General features: G+C 35.6%; 2 protein-coding genes across 4 annotated transcripts in view; one reads left to right on the forward strand and one right to left on the reverse strand.

The window, feature by feature from the left end:
* LRRN3 (leucine rich repeat neuronal 3) overlaps nucleotides 1-13,102 on the reverse strand; it is a 31,355-nt gene extending 18,253 nt beyond the window's left edge. The window contains exon 1 of the mRNA XM_010413548.4: nucleotides 12,488-13,102. The gene's annotated coding sequence lies outside the window, so the exon portion shown is untranslated. The remainder of the gene's footprint in view (nucleotides 1-12,487) is intronic.
* IMMP2L (inner mitochondrial membrane peptidase subunit 2) overlaps nucleotides 1-19,613 on the forward strand; it is a 428,434-nt gene that overhangs the window by 199,675 nt on the left and 209,146 nt on the right. The gene's annotated exons all lie outside the window — the stretch shown is intronic.

The raw sequence follows: 19,613 nt of genomic DNA on the forward strand, positions 1-19,613 counted from the left end.
ATTCTTAGCAATTTTTTCGATGTTTGTATTCCTATGTTAGAGACATAAGTTCTAAATATACTAGGAATACTTCTAGAACTACTTGTAAACTATTTATTGAATTCTTAAATGCAAGGAATTTGAACAGAATGATCCAGTGCACAGTTCTTTCTTTCTGCTGAGAGATGCTTTTTATGCTTCTTAAGAAAGTCCATTAATTCCTGAGGGTTCAATTGTGTCTGGTTAGGCATAGATTGTAGGATTGTGTGGTGATGAGCTTTATTTTCTGAGATAACCACATGGACATAGAGTGGCTCTGGGGTTTAGGCTTGTACAGTCACAAAAACCTTATCTATCTGAGATAACCACATTGACCTACAATGCCTCTGGCTGTGGAAATGGTGGATTTGAGGACAGGAACTTCAATAAGGGGGTCTCAAATCTCATTAATGGTATGAAAAGCAAAAATCATCACAAGCCACTCTTTTTCCATATATGCAGTAAGATTTCTGACTGCTCTTTCCTCTCTGCCTTCTGTCAGAGATCTAGTCAACAATCAGGTCAACTGTGCATCAGTTTGTTTCTAGTGTTAAAAAAAAATATGAATTTTTATTAAACCAAAGCATATAATAATAAAGAACCTACAGTTAAGAGCAGTTATTGTTTATATAAGACCTAAAGTAAGTAACATATGGAGAGCTAGCACTGGCGTGAATGCTTTACACACAGATAGACTATACAACATGAAACCTCTGTGCTGTTGAGTGGCTTTGCATATCTGTACCCAGTGTGCCTAAATGTAGTGAAATGGTTATAAATTCTCATAAGCTGATGGAAGATTTGATGCACTCAAATAACTAATCTGAATATTTCTTGGTAGAAATTGTTATCTATTATTTTGACTCTACTTTTACTTGTAATAGAGGTGTAGATTACAGTTTATTGGTATTTACATTCTTGATAATTGTTTTGCATTTCACTATAAAAAACTAGGTTGAATACATGCATAACATATTAGAATTGCCATTAAGCAAATGATTCCAAATTAATGTTTTTCCTCTCTATGCTATGCAAAACAAATTTTCCCCAATTAATTTACAATTGATTTCTCTATATTACGTCCCAAGGGAATGCAAAAAAGGTCTGTTTATATGTTCCCTGCTATTGTGTTTCTGTAGTTTGATTAAGCCAAGCATCACAAGAATCCAAAGGGAAGCATATGCTCATAGCAGTAATGTCTGAGGAACTTTTAGTTTGAATGCCTCCCAAAGCCTAAATACAGAATTAGCCTCTATTAGTTTACCCTTCCAATCCAAGAGGATGCTGCCAGACCTGTTCAAAACTTCTCAGGACTTGTACATGTGCTCTTGTTTTGCTCGTCAATCTAATGCTGTAATTTGCAGTTTCAGCTACATGCCAAAATCCCCATCCTTGATAACCATGGGAAAAATGGTATAGGGCTTATTTTCTTCTGCTAAGATATTCCTTAGCTTTTGTACTCTTTTCAGGTAAGTGATGATATAAAAGGAGTCAGCAGAGATAAGTAAAACAGGCAGAGCAGCATTTACTGGTTAGAGCTTGTGAAAATAGCTAGCAGGAAGAATATTCAAACATACAAATGCTTATTTAAATCCAAAGACTTATTAATTTTTGATTATTCTGTTTCAAGTACAAATTTAGAAATATTTTTATTATCTTAATGGGAAAAATCATCTATTTGGAATGAGGAGTCAGGATGTAACCAAGTATTTTCTTCTATTCTATTAAAAAATATTTTCATGTAGAAACCAGAAAAAAAAAAATTACTGGAAGAAGGGAAAAAATGCTTAACATTGACCTATAAACTATAAATTATGAGTCCTGACTTAGTTCTTGTGCAGACTGCTTGGATAAAGGCCTGTGTCTAGGACCAGGGGCTGTGGATCTCCAGTGGCCACAGAGGCTTCTTTCCAGGTTTCAAAAGCAAAAGAATGACAGAGTTTTCCTTAAGATGTGTTCATTAATGTCTAACTTCAGTTGACTCCCTTTTTATCATTCTGGTTATTTTGTACTACTATTGCAAGACATCTCATAAATTGTATAGGGCCTAGACACGTAACAAAGAGTTCTGCATTTTGGGGAGGGAGGGCATATAATTAATGAGCAACTGCAAAATCCTTTAATTCTTACTTTGTACTAAACCTTAACCTTTAACAGATGATGAGAATTTGAGATCTTCATAATGAGTATGAAAGAATGATCAGAGAATCATAGAATAATTTGGGTTTAAAGGGACATTAAAGATCATCTTATTTCCAACCCCTCCCACCATGGGCGGAGACACCTTCCATTATACCAGGTTGCTCAGGACCCTATTACTCTTTGGAAGATGATATCCTATACATCATTAAAGAAGGTTTGAAAGCTTTACTTGTTTGCTATAGATGTCTACTAGAACTGTAATAAAAGAAGAGTGCAGAAAACAACTATCAGGTTGGACAGAGTATACATTTTTCTCCATACAGCGCCTAATCTTTGTTTTTAATTTGCACACAAGCCATAAAGAAAATGATTTTACAAAATATGTACAATAATCTTTATTTAATATGCTTTCTTAAAACTTTCAGAAAATACATGCACATGATGGAACATGAAGTTCTGAATTGTCTGTGGTGCTGGGAGATCCTAATAGAAGTGCACAATATTATTCTTTTATAGGCTGCTCTGTACCTCAGAAATAAACTGAGTAACATGTGGCAGTTGCTAGGGTAACCAGTTTTTGCATTTTGCAGAAAAAGTCCAAGAATAAAACACATGTAAATTGGCAGTGTGGAAAGCAGTATCATATACAGTCTCATATCCTCAATTTGTTCGTTATGGTTTTCCTCTGTACTATTTACATAACAATGAATTAGATCTGCTTCATCTTTTATTTTGAATCTCCCATACACTTGTAATTTGCATGGCTCAGAAAGGCATTTAAGGATTCAACTGCTAAGCTTAAATTGGTTTTTGCCCCGTCAAACTATCTAGATTTACTGTCAATAAGATATAGCTGTGGTTGCTGTAAGTGCTGATCATGTTTGCTGGGTGTGATTATCAGGGAAGGTAAACAGAAGTTAAATTGCATTTTAAAAGTTGTCCTTTGTACTTAAATATGACTTCCTGTAATTGTTCAAATTCCATTAAATATCTATCTTGAATATGAGTGTCTGAGTTAAAAGCCATCAGGTATTTAGAAAGACAAGACTTTCTTGTTCTCGCAAGAGTCCTATTTAGGACTGAACAGGAATTCTTGTTAAGGCAAACCTTTCTGTGCTTGTTTTGGAGAATGTTTTTTAATAAATTCTGCAAATTACTGCATAATGAGAAATGCATCCTTGTTACAAGAAGAAATAATTTTATGATGAATCATTAACATTTTGATTTGAGTTACATTCAAATGCTTAACACCGGTGAATGGCAATAAACAGACTTGGTCTGGCAGATGTAACAATCATAAACACAGTTTATAGTACTACATTGTTATTACTTTGTTGAAATTCTTCTAAAACTTCTTTATTCTTCATACTTTTGAGTTTAGAGTATCCCAGTGCTAGAATATTTACTTAGGGAGTTGATACAATACCAGTGATAAATATCAGCAGTATAATTTATTGTTTTCAGGAACACTTTTCTTTAAAAACATTATCAAATTATAGCCTTTACTCATGGCAAAGAATAGAAATGCAATCTGTCTGCACAGGATGGTTCTAATATGAGAAAAATACTTTAAAGGCCTTCCTAATCTTCCCTTTAAAATTAGTACTAAGTAAACCTCATGACAATGGTTTTTTGCACATGCAGAACTAAGAACAGAAAGGGCTGTCTTATGTTATCCAGTGATAACATTAGAGCAAAGGCTGGAATTTAGTGCTGCAGCTTATTTCTGTCCTGCTTTACACTCCATGGCTTCCATGAGGTTACAGGTAGTATTGTGTGGTTCTAATTTTTGTCCTTTGCACATTGCTGTCTTTTCAAAAACCAGGACTTAAAATGGTGTCCATTTAATCATCTATAAAAGGGTACTCTAAATTTTAGGCAACTTTGAGTGACCAGTTTGTGTTTCTTAAATTACTCTGGTAGAGTATCTTGATAATCTTAATATTGGAGTAAGTAATCTTGATATTGAAGATAACTATGGAAACTCAGAATAAATAATATCTTCAAACTGACAAGTTTTCTCAGCAGGACCACTTCTCATGAAATTCATTGCAGCTTTATGACATGTAAAGAGTGAAACAGTTTAAGGATATTCACTGCATGAAGTAAAATACCAGTCGAGGAAGTGAAAGCCAAAGTTTAGCACTAAATGTGGAGTGGTTATTATGCAAACTCTAATTCATGCTAACACTGTATTTTCAAAACTGTGTATAAAACTGTAGAGTATTCAGTCCCAGATCTGTGGAAAAAACTAAACACCTGGCTGAGCAGAAAGACAGAGATTACAAATTAAGATGGTAATGTTTCAGGGAATAATTCTTCTCTCTTCCTAGAAAACAGTTGCTTTCTGTTAACTGAATAAATATAGTGTCTTATTTTGAAAATTTTAAACAAGCTAGTAGGATATTTAAACCACTTTTAGTGTCCTGCTGGGATTTCATTGAATTACTCTTCTCTCGGAAGGTAACAGCAAAGCAAATATTGCCTCATGACCAAATGGAGTTTTATTTCCTTTAGCAGTCCAGCAGACTGTCTGCCTTTTCAGAATTTTCAGCTCCATACAACTAGCTCAGAGACAGATTGAAGAGCGCCCTTCACCTCTAGTAACATGTAAATGACTCTCATCTGATGCAGTCATACCAAGACATCTAAGCAGGCTGTGATGACGGTGGTGCTGTATATTGTCACCCAAGGCAGTGTTGGCAGAGAAGCAAGCCTCTCTGTTGAGAGGATCATCATGGGATAGTCAAGTGGAAGGGATCTCAGGAACTCTCTAGTCCAAAGCAAAGTCTGCTGTTATGCCAGACCAGCTTATGGAAGGTAAAAATCAAACTGGAGTTTCTTACTACTTGCTATGCTTACAAATCTTGTCCTTTGACCATTCCGTTGCACACAGATCATGGTGGATTCAATACTGTACTTTGACATGCCAAACAAAATTTATTTTTAATCAATGCTAATGCAAATTTAATTTTTATGGAATTGAACATTTTCCTCAGCCCTGAGCATTGATTACTCTTTATTGTAAAAATAAATATCTACATTGCAATTAATGATGGAGTAGATTGCTTTCACAGAATTTACTCAGATGTTTTGAAAGTTTGACTAACCTCTACATGAGAGATTAAATAGTAGTATAGTGGATTTATGCCACAACTTCTATATGCTTACCACTGAGTAGTTGTAAATGGATAGTCTACAGTCTCTACATAAGTATTATAGTTTGCCTGCCTTATTTGTATCAGGTACAGATATGTTTGTTTATTTAAACTTTTTATTATTTTTTCTTCATTTTTTAATGTTTTCTGTACCTGTTTGTTGGTAGGATTGACATAATGGCATACCAACACGAGATGCTTTTTGAAGAACTGATATATAAACCAAATGTAAAACAAAGTAAAGATTACATCATCCTTAATTCACATACACCTTAGATAAATGGGGATTTTTTTGTTTCTTTCTGTGATTTTTTGGTAAACCTCAGAGGCTGTCAGAACAGTAATGAAGAATAGCATTTGAAAACCATCAAGTTTATAGATTTTCCAAACCTTAAAAGAGCAAAGGGTATTTCAGTATGGAACAGAAGGCCAGGACCTCCATGTACGCAAATTCCAAATATGTGGATCTATATACTTTGCTTGAACTGAAATGACCAGAGATCCTAAATGTACTTAATAATTTGGACAATATATGGGTAGTTTTAAGATTTCAGGATTTAAATCTTTGTATGTAATTTTAGTTATCTATTCTAGTTATAGCTTACTGTTAAATGATAGCTGCTGAAGTCAATATTTAAATGCCTAATAAAGGTACTTGGGTCTGCATTGCCTTGAGTAGCCTCATCAAAATGACTCTATGCACTGATATCCATTGCTTCCTATCAGAGGGAGTGTAGGGTTTGTATAATGTGTGTCCCAACATGCATATTAGCCATGGGTGGAAGTGAGAAATGCAGAAATATTTCTGTGCAGTTGCTCAGATTGACTGGCTCCTCTTTCTGCCCAGGAAAAATAGAGCTCAGCAGTTTGGCTGCTGCTGTTGGAAGATAGAGTACTTTTCCTTATGTGTTTCTGGAGCTTAGAGTTTGGAGTCTAACTCTGGAATAATATGCTGAATATCCTTTTTGTCTCTTATTTTACAATAAAAATAAAATGACTGAAAGTGTGTTTGTCTGACACAATATTGATGACTGGATAATCTATATCAAAGCAACATTCAGAAGAATATGTTACCTGAATTATACATGGTGGGTGAAATTGCTATTCAGACAAATATTTCTAATTTAACAGCTCATTATATTTGCAATTGCCTCATTTTGTCTTCTCTCACCTCATAAGGATACCTCTATAAACTGGTATAATCATTATTAATCATTCCATTTCTCTCAAGTGCTGTTGAGTTTTAGCCTTGTATTGGGCTTACCAGCAAGTGACTGGCCAAACTTATTAAAATGAAATAGTAAAATTACTGTGTTGTGAGAGTGTCATGAAATAGAGGCTGTAGAGTCTCAGCTGTCTTTTCAGTAAGTTAACATGGTACACCTCATGTAAAAAGAAATATATGTTCAAAATGGTGTAATACATGTGGTATATCTAGGATAATCTTTTAGTGTAATGCTTAGAGGATAACCTAAGTAACTGTATATTGTTATGAAGTGGTATTTAATAGGAGTTGTACAGATAATGTCCCTCAAGCTACAGTGGTAATGAAACACCACTTGACTGTAATTATATTTTTCATACTAAAAGGCTTTTTTTATTTGTTTAGAATTTGACAGGAGAAAATGCTGTACTTCATAAATTGATTGAATTGTTTCACAAGCATCCTTTTGCAGTGCAGAGGGAGGAAGAATTTTTACAGAACTTCCTGATATCTGTATGTATTTTTCTGTATTTATTTCTCTCACACAAAAGAGAGCAGTTTAGTATTGCGGTGGGTTTGGAGCTGTTGTTACACAGAAAAGAGTTTTTTCTGGAAGACTCAGCTACCATGTGAGCCTTGACCAGTGTGGGCTCTCCTGTCTCTCAGCTCCTTCCATGGCATGCAACATGGAGCCATCTGGGGTGGAGAGCTCAGCAGGTAATTCTGCACTTTGGTGGAAACACTGAACTGCACTGTACTGAACTTGGGTGAATTAGCTCACTGTTAAGTGTCATCTGCAAAAATTGCTGATGCTTGACATGACCTCTAGAGAAAGCTGCTTTCCAGAGGGGAGAGGAAGTTCAGTGACTTGAGAGAACCTGGCAACAGGAATGAGCTTGGGGTGAAGAAACAAATGTCTCTCTCTGGTCTTTCTATTTATAGCTACCATGACACTAGCTAAAATCTTTGAGAAAAGTTTCTGTTTTCACATAAAAATTATTCCTGTCGAGATGAAAAATTTTATTAGGTCTTTAGGTACTAAATAAATCACATGAATATGATATAAATAGCAACAAATAGATACCTGTTTTCATCAGAGATATGCTATTATTGTAAAGTAAGAGACATTTGTATTTATCCTTATTCAGTGAGTGAGTCCCATAATTGTACTTATTTAAATGCCTCCCAAATCTGGTATATATTTCTCGTTCTATCTCAAATAAGAATGACTTTTTGTTTTATCACCATGACAAAACTAACCAACCCAGTTTCCTTTAACCTTCCAACACCACTCTAGAAGAGCCCTAGTAATTCTGCCTTTTTAAAGACAATTTTGGAGTCACCTTTTCTTATCCAGGATGATGGTATAATAGAATAGCATTGCGTACTATGGCGATTTAAAAAAAAAGTCTCAATGCACAACTTTGCTCTTCATTGTGTGTTCTATTACACCACGCTTATTTTGTTCTATTATTCCATAATTTATTAAATAGGTAATTTCTGAAACTGTCTGATCCCTAGACATATAATTTATTAAAAAAATATTTTTTCTTTTTTCTTCATACTAGTAGCTGGATGCCCAGGGATTTTTGGTACAGCTAAACTTAAGATTTTTACATTTTTTATTCGAAATGTTATAGAGAATTTAAAGTATTTCCTGGCAGGCTGGTTGCTATTTGCATAACAAGAAATGTCTATTAGAAGACTTATGGGGTAATACTAATAATCAGTAGACATTTTGAAAAAATATTCTCCGTAGCATTTTATTCTGCTTTGCAGTGTTTACCTCTAAATACAGATGCTTATTCAGGAAAGAGAAAAGCTAAATGATTTCTTTTGTGCCAGTGTTGTCAAAAAGCATTTCCCAGTTTCACTGAGACTGTGGGAGTTGGGAGCAGAAAGGAGGCAATATTCTTTTCTTCTCTAATACAGAGGTCAGTAGAGTTAAACTACCATTAAATTTGGGGAAGATATTTTAATGAATTCCAGAAATACAACAACTGAATAGAAATAATGTGAATGCAGAGATCTTTTTTCTTATTTCCTTTGAATTAGACCACTGCTGCTTGTGGCCAAGCTGAAAGAGAGTTGAGATAACTCTTTGGTGAAAAAGAAGTATTTCTAAATGAAGGATAATTGTTTCAAGGATATGCTGTATAAATTTGTGTTTATAAAATGAAACTTTCCCTTCATTTTAATATCTGCATTTGTTATTGCTTTTAAGAAAAGTAAGCAGTTTGGTGAATGCTAGGGGTGAGAGCATGCCTGTAGCTTGTATTATGGTTGATGTTCCATGTATCAAGAATTTGAAATCCTGTTGGAAAAGGGCAATTGGATCAAGCAAAATTGTGAAAGTAGTTTGTATTTTGCCCTCATGAAAATGCTTTTTCTCACAAGGTGTCACATTCAGCTACTCCATGAAGAACCAAATGTGAAAGAATCTTATTGACATCCATATTGGATTTTTCTCTGGTGCAGAAGAGTATAGGTCCATGTGCTGTGCTAATAAACATTTATTGGTTCAGTTCAGTTGTGGATATGAATTCATTGAGGAAAAATTGATGAAATAATTTATAGGTTTTGTGTATAACACTGAAGGTCATACTGTTTATTTAAATAAGCTCTTTATGAACTACACCATTTCACAATAACGGCTTTTAACAGTTTGTGGACCAGTCAGTTGAATAAGTAAAAGGCACATTAATTCCTTTTTACAGTTACATTACAGTTGTAATGAAAAGTATTGATTCTTCTCTTAATACTAATGTGTTTAATGACCTTTCTAATGACATGTGTCACTACTGTTTCTTCTCAAATTCTACTGCAATTTTCCTTTCAGTAAAGTAAAGGATTTTAATTGTTTGTTGTGTTGTTAGAATGAGAATTATTATGCTTTTAAAGTAGTATGAAGGCTTGTAGAAGGCAATTCTATTAAAAAAATAAATTAGAAGCTGTCTGATTTTTGATCTTCAGAAAAATTTTAGAAACTGTCTGTTCCTTTGATTTCAGAAAATAGTTTCATGAGTGCTACATGTGAAATTGTTTTTTCATTGTCAGTTTTTGCTACTTGATATTAACTAGAGTTTGTGGAATTTGACGTGGAAGAGTATTTTAAGATAGTTTCTGACAATGTCTCTGTCAAGAGTTTTGTTTTCCTTCAGCTTTTAATAGTACTACCTGAAGAAAGGATATATGAATTAACAAAAACATTGATGTAGCATGAATCACTAAAACCATCTATATACAGTTCAAAAAAGGTTTCATTTTCCTCTCTGTGGTGACTTTTCTTTCAATGGTAGATAGAGCTTGTCTTGAAAAACTCTTTGTTTTCTACTGCTTATCTTCTTCTATTGTTCTAATACTCCAAAACTTGGCTATTAAATACCAGTCTAACTTTGGTTAAGAGTGATTGTCACCAAGCAGCAAAGCTTTTGGTTTGATGGTAGAGCATTTATTAATGTAATAAAGGTTATGGACTAGAGTCAAAGAAAGTGGCTCCAACACTCCTAAATGGTTTGCTCTCTCTTGCAAACAGTTTTGTTTTCTAGTGACAAGGGACATGGATGTGAGTATTTTCATAAGCTGCTCAATCTTGATCAGTTAACAAAGATTACATGTTATATTTCTGATCTGCATTACAGGTAGCAAGCAATGGTGCTTAGTTGATCTGGTCTAATTCCGGTGCAAAAATGAAGGACTCACCCACTTCAGGGTACTCCAAGCAGGCATGCTCTGATGTTATGCTCAGAGCTGCCACCCTAAAAGGTGGGACTTCAGGGTTACCATAACAACATCAGCCAGTCGTTGTCTGACACTACAACATTATTGCAGGAGCTTTGAGGGAGTATTAACCAAAATACAGTCACCATACATTTTGCCTGCTTTGCTGGTTAAGAATGTGTGTGCTGTGTACTGAGATGCTGCATCTATAGCATATTTCTCTGTACATGTATGATTGAAATGGCTACATTTTTCTGAAGCTCTTTGGCATATCTATATATTTTAAAGGAGCACATCAGAGCATATGTGACAAACCCCAACATGCATTTGTGTAAAGTTACTCATATTTACTTTTTTTCTACATTAAAAGTGAATAAGGATAAAGATTCAGAAAAGCTGAGCAGCTACCGAGGCATGTAGAAAAAGTTTCCTCTGAGTAGTCCTTTGCACATTGCATGAAGAGATCAGAATCAGGTTTTCTGTACTTATTTTACACATTTTGTAAAAATGCAAACCAGGAGCTGGAAATTCTTGCTTTAACAGCTGAAGTGCACATGCAGTGTGAATGAAAACAGGATATTTAATTAATTAGACCAGAGATTGTGTTTCATATAATAAAATAAGTCAGCTTGCTTTAAACAGGTTTCATAGACCATCTACAATAGAGGAAGCAATAGCAGGAGCTAATGCTTCAATACCTTTCATTTTGTACTCTGAAAAGAAAACCTCTTCTTAAGCTCATTCATTTTCCAGAGGGAATGTCGAATGCTGTGGCATATTGTCAGAGCTGCTTTATTGTTACCATTTACAAAGGTCACCTGAATTAATTGACTTCTTACCAATAGCATATTGTTAAGCTACCCATTTCCTGACATTTTTGGTAAGGTGGCAGACTTAAAGCCAGTGGCTATCTGTTGATGGTTCTTTCACAGTGTTTGGATCTCAGAACACAGTAACTCTAAAATTACAAGCAAATAATTACATTGGTGCAAAGGAACAGAATCTTTATGATGCTCTCCAGAGTGCACAGGAGTGAGGGGGCTGAAGGGAGAAAAAGGGGTAGGAGAAATAATCTAAATACTATGTTTTTAATACAGATGTAGTACTCTAAAAAGCAAACAAAAGCATACGGGAAGATGCAGATAGTATTTTTTTCACTTTGAAGCATGCATTAGATTAACCTTTTTCATGGTATAAAGTAAAATCTATCTCTGTCTTTCACTGATGCATGAATCACAGATCCATGCTGATGCACTTTACCGAATGTGTTTTCATCTGAAAGGATACTGAGGTACTCTTATACTGCATGGAAGAAATGACATAGACATGCATAAGCACAAGCACATTAGACAACTGTAGTGCTAGCCTGGAATTTTAAGTTGATTAATTTGGTTAAATAGAAAATCACTGACATTTTTCTAGCCCCCTGCACTTGCTGCCTTTTGCTTCCCCCTGTCTCGGGTTCTCTTTCTCAACATCAGTGCTGGGCAAAAACTCCAGTTAGACATGTGAAAACAAAGACATGGAAAGGAAAGACAAACAGTTCTGACCCTTCCTATACTAAAACAGGCAAAGCTTTTATAGTGATGGATTTAAACACTCTCCTTACATGTAAATAGAGGCACCCTGCTGAGATCCTGTTAATTACCAAAGAAGATTAGAACTCCTCTGCTTAATGTGATCCTTTTTACCTAATGCGTCCTTTCCAGCTGCACCAGTAATCAGGCATTCACACTGTCCCTTCTGACTGGAAAGGGGATATTTTTAAGCAAAGTCATTTGCCACAATCCTTAAGATGTAGCCTGGCAGAAATTCAATAACTGTTTGTGATATGCTCATTCAGCCTCACTGCTCAGTGGTTTTTAGGTCCTGACATAAACAGCATTTTCCTTAATCCTAGCACTGGAGAGAAGAAAGGAGGCTGTCCTGTATCTGGTTTTATTGGTTTCAAAACACAGAGCAAGTGTTTAATTTGATTTTGCCTCTGAAACATCAGTGGAAACATTCTCCTTTTAGAATTTTTTATCCTTTGATGTTATTTCAAGCTAACAAATGCACAAATCTGATACTATTGCAAGCGTATTTAGGTTATCTCTGGCATAAAAGGCAAATTGCATTTGCATTTCTGTTCAGAAAGTAAAATGTGAAAATACACTAATAAAATAACTTTACAAAAAGAAGAAAGGAAAAAGTCTACAAGTTAAGATAAAAGTCGGGGTAAAATTGAAAATAAAGAGGAACTTACCCTATAATAAGAGTAGTTTCAGAGCTGGAGGAGTTCTTGCATCTCAGTAATTTTGAATCCTTAGTTCAGGTAGCGACATACTTGTCTTAAAGCCAGAGTCTGAATAGATCAGAGTACACGTATGTATGGGTGTGAGTCGGTGTGCATGCATGTGTCTAACAGTCTATAATACATAAATGTATCTATTGATATCCTACAACATGAGAGACTCTCTGTGCTGCCAGCTGAGATCCCTTGTGTTTGCCAGGCGCTGTTGCTGCCTGGCTGTCTGAGGCTCGCAATCCAGCGGAGAGAGAAAGCGGGGGGGGGGTGGTGGGGGGGATGAGAGAGAGAGAGATGCTCGCTAGCTGCTCTTATTCCTCCTTGTTTCCATGGTGGTTAGCGGTGCATCGCTCAGCCGCCTGCCCCTGACACGGTGCTGCCTGCTCGGCGGTCATTCACAGCGGGCCCCGCGGAGGAGCCGATGCTGGCGCGCCCCGGTGCCGCGCAGTGCGCGCGGCTGCGCCGGCCTGGCTGCCCGTGGGAAGATGTCTGGTACGTGACACTGCTGCTGCTCCGGGGACGGATACACCAAACGAGCCTGTGCGCGCTCCCAGATAGCTCTTCCGATTTGTGGCAGCTACAGGGCATGCCTTCTGTCTGTACAGAACAGATTGGGAGGTTCAAATTTTCTCCCCCCACCCCCCTTATTTATTTATTTATTTATTTATTTATTTATTTATTTATTTTCTTTTAAGGACTGTTATCTGTACTCAGAACAACTTACTAGACATCACTGAAGTTCTGCAAAGGCTGCTGTATGTATCAGAGGATACTGTATGTTAATGAAATTATTCAGGAAAAATGTGCCTTGCCCCCAGTTTTGGTGTGTTTTTTTTTTTTTTAAGCTTAAGACAGGAAAAGATTTTACATATCCTTCCTCTTCCAAATTTTGTCAAATATTACATTTTACTACCTGTTCTTATCAGTAGAAAGTAAGAGCATTAGTACATCTTCCTGAGAAATAAAAATTCAGAATAAACTGTGAAGGGGGTTGGTTAAATAAAAAGTCAGTTTCTTTCAATCTCTCTCTGCTTGAGTCTGTCTTTTATGGCCATCCAATTATATAAACAATAGGCTGTCCAGATTTTTCCTTCTCTTTCTTTCTGCTTTCTCCCTTTATGCCATGCTCTTTGGTGAATGATTTATTGTTTCCCTTTTTATTCTGTGTCCACGAATAGAGGGCATACAAACTATGAAGTTTTTAAAAACTGTAGAATAATTTGTGGTTATCATCACCCCTTCTCCTAGATATACAAAAAAATAAACGAGATAGATGTTGTTAGAAAAAGGGTTTTTTTATCATACATACTGTTTATATAAAAGAAATTACTTTATAATAGGGGATGATTAATAATGAAGCACAAAGGATTGGTTATCAACAGGTCAAAAAGAAGAAAATGTTGGATCTCTTGTGTGAACTGAGTCCCACCACCCTGAGCGAGTCAGGCCACCCTCTAGTGGACCAAAGTGAGATGTGGTTCTCATTTCACACTCATCTGCTTTGAAGAAAGGCTCATAGTCCTGTCTAATAAGGGTATGAACAATTTCTGAAGATTAGCAACTGGTGTGAATTAGTGTACTTTTTTGCAACAGCAATAGCACCAAAATTTTACAATAAAATGGTTACTATTTTATGAATACTGAGTTTCATCTCAATTCACTTTGAGTCAGATCTTGGACTGCATTATTTTTTTATTTGGTAAGAAAATAATTTTATTTTTCATAAAATCTCTTATTATGAAAAGTGAATTAAATTAATGCCACCATTCTGAATAAATTTCAGGTTGTTATAACTGGTTAGGGCAAATTTTACAAAACTACTCCTGTTAGACTCACCAGTACTTACACTGTGTCTCTATTAAAACAGTATTTTCCTTCTGCCTCAAATTTTTGAATGCTGCATTTAGGCTAACTACAGTGAACAACGTGTTAATTTTTTTCAAAGACGTGTGCTGTTCATTTTTCATGCATCCAACTGAGTGAGACTGCTTCACAGATGAAATAATAGCATTTAAGTGACTGATACATGCAAATAGGTGAGATACTCTAGGCCAGGGGAAGGCCAAGTGGCCTTTTCATTTTCTCTCATTCTCTTGTTATGGATATTCAAATTTTTTTCTAGTGTGAGTTAAAGAGTTATAACAAAAAAGTTGGGGCTAACCCATCTTCAGTTACCTTTCAGGTCTTCTTGCCTGAGGTTGGGACAGGAAAAACTTAAGATCAGAAAGATGCCACATTGTCTTTCTGTAGCCTCAGGGGCTCATTGGTGAAACCTTGTTCCTCCTTTGCCCCCACAAGATGGCTCTTGGACCCTCTGATGTATGTCATATTTACTACCATGAGCTGCAAATTCAAGCCATTTTAAACTTCTGAGTGAACCTGTAAGCCTTCCCTGCTGCACATCCTGTGCTGGACGGGCTAATGCTCCGGATGTTTTAAGTAAGCACAAGCCAAAGCCACAAGAGTAAGACTTCTTGCCATTGTAGCCCCCACAAGAAAAATGGAAATCCTTTCCAACCTCAGCCATCTCCTACCTCTCCCTGGCAAAAGATATTAACCTGTGCTACAGGGGTGGGATTGTGGGTGGAGTAAGAGAGAAGAAAATTTCAAAAGGTTTGGGCAAAGTTGAAAATGTTCTTTTAAAGACAACTGAATACTGCTGTTTCTCGTATCTCATCCAGTGGAGAAACACATGATCTGGAGAAGGGTAAATGGATAGGGACTAGCATTGCTCTGTGTGGAATCTTTCTTGGGTTTTGCTCCTAACCTCCTCATGAACTCACTGTCATTCATTCAAAATCTGGTTTTCTAATTAACATGAGAATCATGCAAAAACATATTCAGTGATTTGACATGTGAAATTAAGATTATAGAAGTGCTTCATTTTGGTTGATTGGTATGAACTGTGTAATTAGAGGGCTAGATAATTAAATCACCTAAAGTATACTTGCATAAAGAAAGTGAGTTCTTATGATAGACTATATATGCAATTAAAGTACTTCCTTGATAGGCATACATTTACATATTAGTTAAAATGTTATTATATCATAATAAAGTTCTGTTTCATAAAAAAGGGTGAAATAATTGAATTTTATAATTTAGGTAATGCTAAAGAATATTTTTTTTCAACTATCTGCAGAAGAAAAGTATCTTTTATAACCAAAACAATTATGATTATTAAAGTTCATTAAGTTATTTTTCTGCTGATTTCACTAGGATGCTTGGTGGTTTTAAAATAGCAATGTAATCTATTTTATGAAAGTAATATATATAGCTTAATAGGTTACAGAATAGAAAAAAATTCTCTCAGACTGATAGAAAGACAATGAAATTAATGCAGACTAACTCCAGCAATTTGTAGAGCATACATTTTATCTGATTACTGAGTGCACATTAAATAAACTAAGTAATTATTTGTTTGTAATGGACAATAAACACAATCCATAAACCCCTTAGTTATTAAAATACAATGATTCTCTGCCTGCATTTTTCTCAGAACTGGAAGATGATTTCAAAACTTTTTCCGTTTTTTCATTATATAGAAAGGCAGGGTATCCTTGGGCCTTGATATCCCTTTTTGTGGTTCAGGATTAACCGTGACCATTTCTAGTGTTTTTAGGCTGTGAGAACACAGCTGTGTTTAGAATGCAGCAAGTACAGTTAAAAACTGTAATGAATACTATGCAGGTACAGTAAAAATCCCACAACTATTTGATTTAAATTCTAAGATGACACACTTTATATCAGAAATTGGCAATTAAAAAAATTCTTTTAAAGTGTGCTTCCATACAGATTATGTCCATGTGTAAAAGAGACAACACTTTTGGAATAGCTTTGTCGCTTATGACTGCACGTGCTCCTATCCTGGTTTCTGAGACACCATGACTACCAGGAGGAGGCTCAGTGATGGCTTTTCTCACTTGTAGCCTGTAGAGTGAAAAAACAGATGAGCTGGTGTTTATTTGACAGATTAATTCTCACCAGTTCTGCAAAGCACACCTTATTGTATCTTCCATGTGGGTTGTGGGGAGGTATTCCATTCTGGGTGAAGGTCAGTTTCTAAGAAATCTGTTGTGGTGTCATCAGTTAATTTATTAATTGACTTATTAAATATAGGTGCTTGTCATTGTTGTATTTGCCTGGAAGAGAGAAAAAAGAGCCACCACTTCATGTAACCCTGTTCTGCCAACATTTTCAGTGCAATGTCATCAACCTGACATTGTCATGTGCATTTTTAGATATTATGGTCAGACTATTGACATTTTCCTAAAAGGGCTATGCTTCCATATAGACAAGGAGTAATTTTTCTTAATAGGTACCTTCCCAAAATTGAATAATTTTTTTAGTGATAAACAAAAGTAACATTTCTGGCTCTTGTTCTTTGTCTTTTTTGAAGATGAAAGGCTTGTTGCCAACAATGAATTCAAAATTTCTAGAGTTGCACTTCATAATGGAAAATGCTATGTCAGATTACTTAACCTGCTATGAAATTTCTTTTATCAGATATGAGAGTTAGTGTTGATATGATAGAACAAAAGCAGATGGAAACAAATCTGTAAAGAATTTCACATAAGGAAAAATTCACATCTACACAAAGCCTCATTTACTTCATTAAATACTATGTAGGTAGTAGGTGCTATATGACTTGGCAAAATCTGGAACTACATAGTAAAGAGCCTTATAGTACAGGCAAATTCAGTCATGTGTGATGGAGCTGAATGAAAGCAGGGGTGAGGAGCTTGTCTTGGTTATCAAGGAGATATTTCCTATTCCAGAAAATTTGCCTATTCATGTAGCAACTGTTTTCTATTAAACAAAAAGTATGAGATCCCAAGCAAAAGCTATAGTCTCTTTCCTCGTTACAGGTCCCAGGGCCATAGTCAGCCTTCTTCAGGAGTGGCTTGAGGTCTGAAAAATCTTAACAATTTTTATCCCTATTGGGTCCAACACAGGGTGATATCTGCATTCTAATTTTCATCCTTGACCCTGTTTTAACAGGCAAGAATCTCTGGCATACCAGTATCTGCAGACGGCTGGAAGTGAGTCACACATAGCAAGCACAACCTTGCATTGTCACATGGGATTCTTAATGAAGTCGGAGTAGTGAAAAGCAGCTAGAGAATCTTTATATGCAGCTGGATAAGGCAGATGAAATATCTGCAAAGCAATTTTCAAGCTCAGTGTATGCTTTTAAAAATTGATTTCATCTCAGTAAGTTTATGTCTTAGTTGTGGTGATATCTCAGGTTTTGTAGCCTTCAGTAATTGGATATAACTTACTGGGACCTTCTCAATGGTGGACCTTTAAGACTGAGATGCCCTTGTTGATTTCTTAAGGATCTGCTTGTTTGTGGGACCCAGAATGTGCATGGAATATAGCAGTCAGTGTCATAGCTCTTGGAGCTAATCTGTCTAAGGCTGATGAAGAAAATAGTGGCAGTAATGATTTGAATGTAAGGCCTAGAATTTCCATCCTGGTGCTGATTTGTTGTAACTGGGTGGTGATAGGTTTTGAACTTTCTGTCCTTATAGAGAAGCCTTTTTCTGTTTCTTTGCTCATATCTGTTTTCCTTTCTATGGAACATTAACTGATTTTTTTATCTGAAACAGGTTAATGCTTTTTCTGTTGATGCTGTGTGGTGTAGGAATAGTATGTGATCAGTGAAAGGGAACCTTCTTCACCCGCTAATAATATTTTTTTTAATTTAGCCACCTTTCCTGATAATGCTACATTGTGGCAATAAATGCCATATAGATAGTGTGTGTTTCTCAAGGGCAGAACTTCAGACTTGAATTTCTTAACTCTTTAGATGAAACTAAAGAACTATTCTTGTTACATTTTATTGTGGTTTAATATTAAAATGGATGGATAACAATAGCAATTCTAAGTTATCTGCTTTTCATAGCTATTTGCACAAGAGCTGTATTGGTGATTTAGAAAACTTGAGAGTCACTAAGCTAAATATTAGAACTGGAATGTCATTTTGCTTTTACTTTTACTCTGAGACTGAGAGAAGTATCAGTTATTTTCCCATGCCATCAAAAGCTTGAATTTATCTTGGGGATGACAAGAAACAGCATGGATAAGTGCAGTGTGTGTTCAGAATATGGTTACCTAATGATAGTTTAGATCAAGTACGCTAAACTGTTGGAGTGTAATGGGGTACCTAAGTGAAGTCCTTAGTAGTTTAGTTATACAATTTCATTTTTTTAACTAGCAGATCTAGAAAATTAATTAAAAGGTCACGAGAACATACAACATCATTACTGATTAAAACCCAAACAATGTAGCTGGGAATGCAGTAAATGTCTTCCCTCTCATCTCTAATTTCACTGCCAAAAGCTGTACGCATTAAATATTTTTATTTAAATGTAAAGCTATCTTTAAATCAATAAATTGAGGGTAGAAAGGATCATGTACATCATGACTTACTGGAGGAGGAGTTGTTTCAGAGGCTTTCACATAGTTTCCATTACTAAGGAAACCACTTATTTTGTCTGTGCATGTTTTGAATAGATCTCTCATTTGAAGTCTGGTGCTCAGACACTGAGAATTGCATTATAGCACTGAGAAAGAGGCAAAGGAAACAAAAGAGGCATAAAACCACTCCATATTTAAGGAATATAGGGTATTGTATTACATGCTTATGAAAGTGTACATATCTATATATATTTGAGAAATTTGTCCATATATGTATACATTTTGATTATTTTGGTCCTACAAAAAGCAATGTGAAAATACTAATAAATTAGGCAGGGAAGGCAGATGTTTTTATGTCGTGTACTTTGTATGCGTCTATTGTAAGGACATTTGAGAAATCTGGTTTACCATTTAGGTAGCAACAGATAAGAGTCCTGATTTTCATTTCCTGAAACAAAACTTGGTATGAGATCAAAATAGAAAGAAATCCCTGTCCAATGGTTATGGCTAAAACAAGGCTGCAAGGATGGCTCTGCACTCAACAGTTGATCAAACCTTTGCTTGGAAAGTGAGTCTGTTTTGGCAAAATCCTTGATGAAGTGTAGGACCAGACTGCAAATACACACCGAACCATACTTATACATAGGTTATATTTTGGTCAGCA

This window comes from Corvus cornix, chromosome 1A (assembly GCF_000738735.6).
Source record: "Corvus cornix cornix isolate S_Up_H32 chromosome 1A, ASM73873v5, whole genome shotgun sequence".
Taxonomy (NCBI): domain Eukaryota; kingdom Metazoa; phylum Chordata; class Aves; order Passeriformes; family Corvidae; genus Corvus; species Corvus cornix.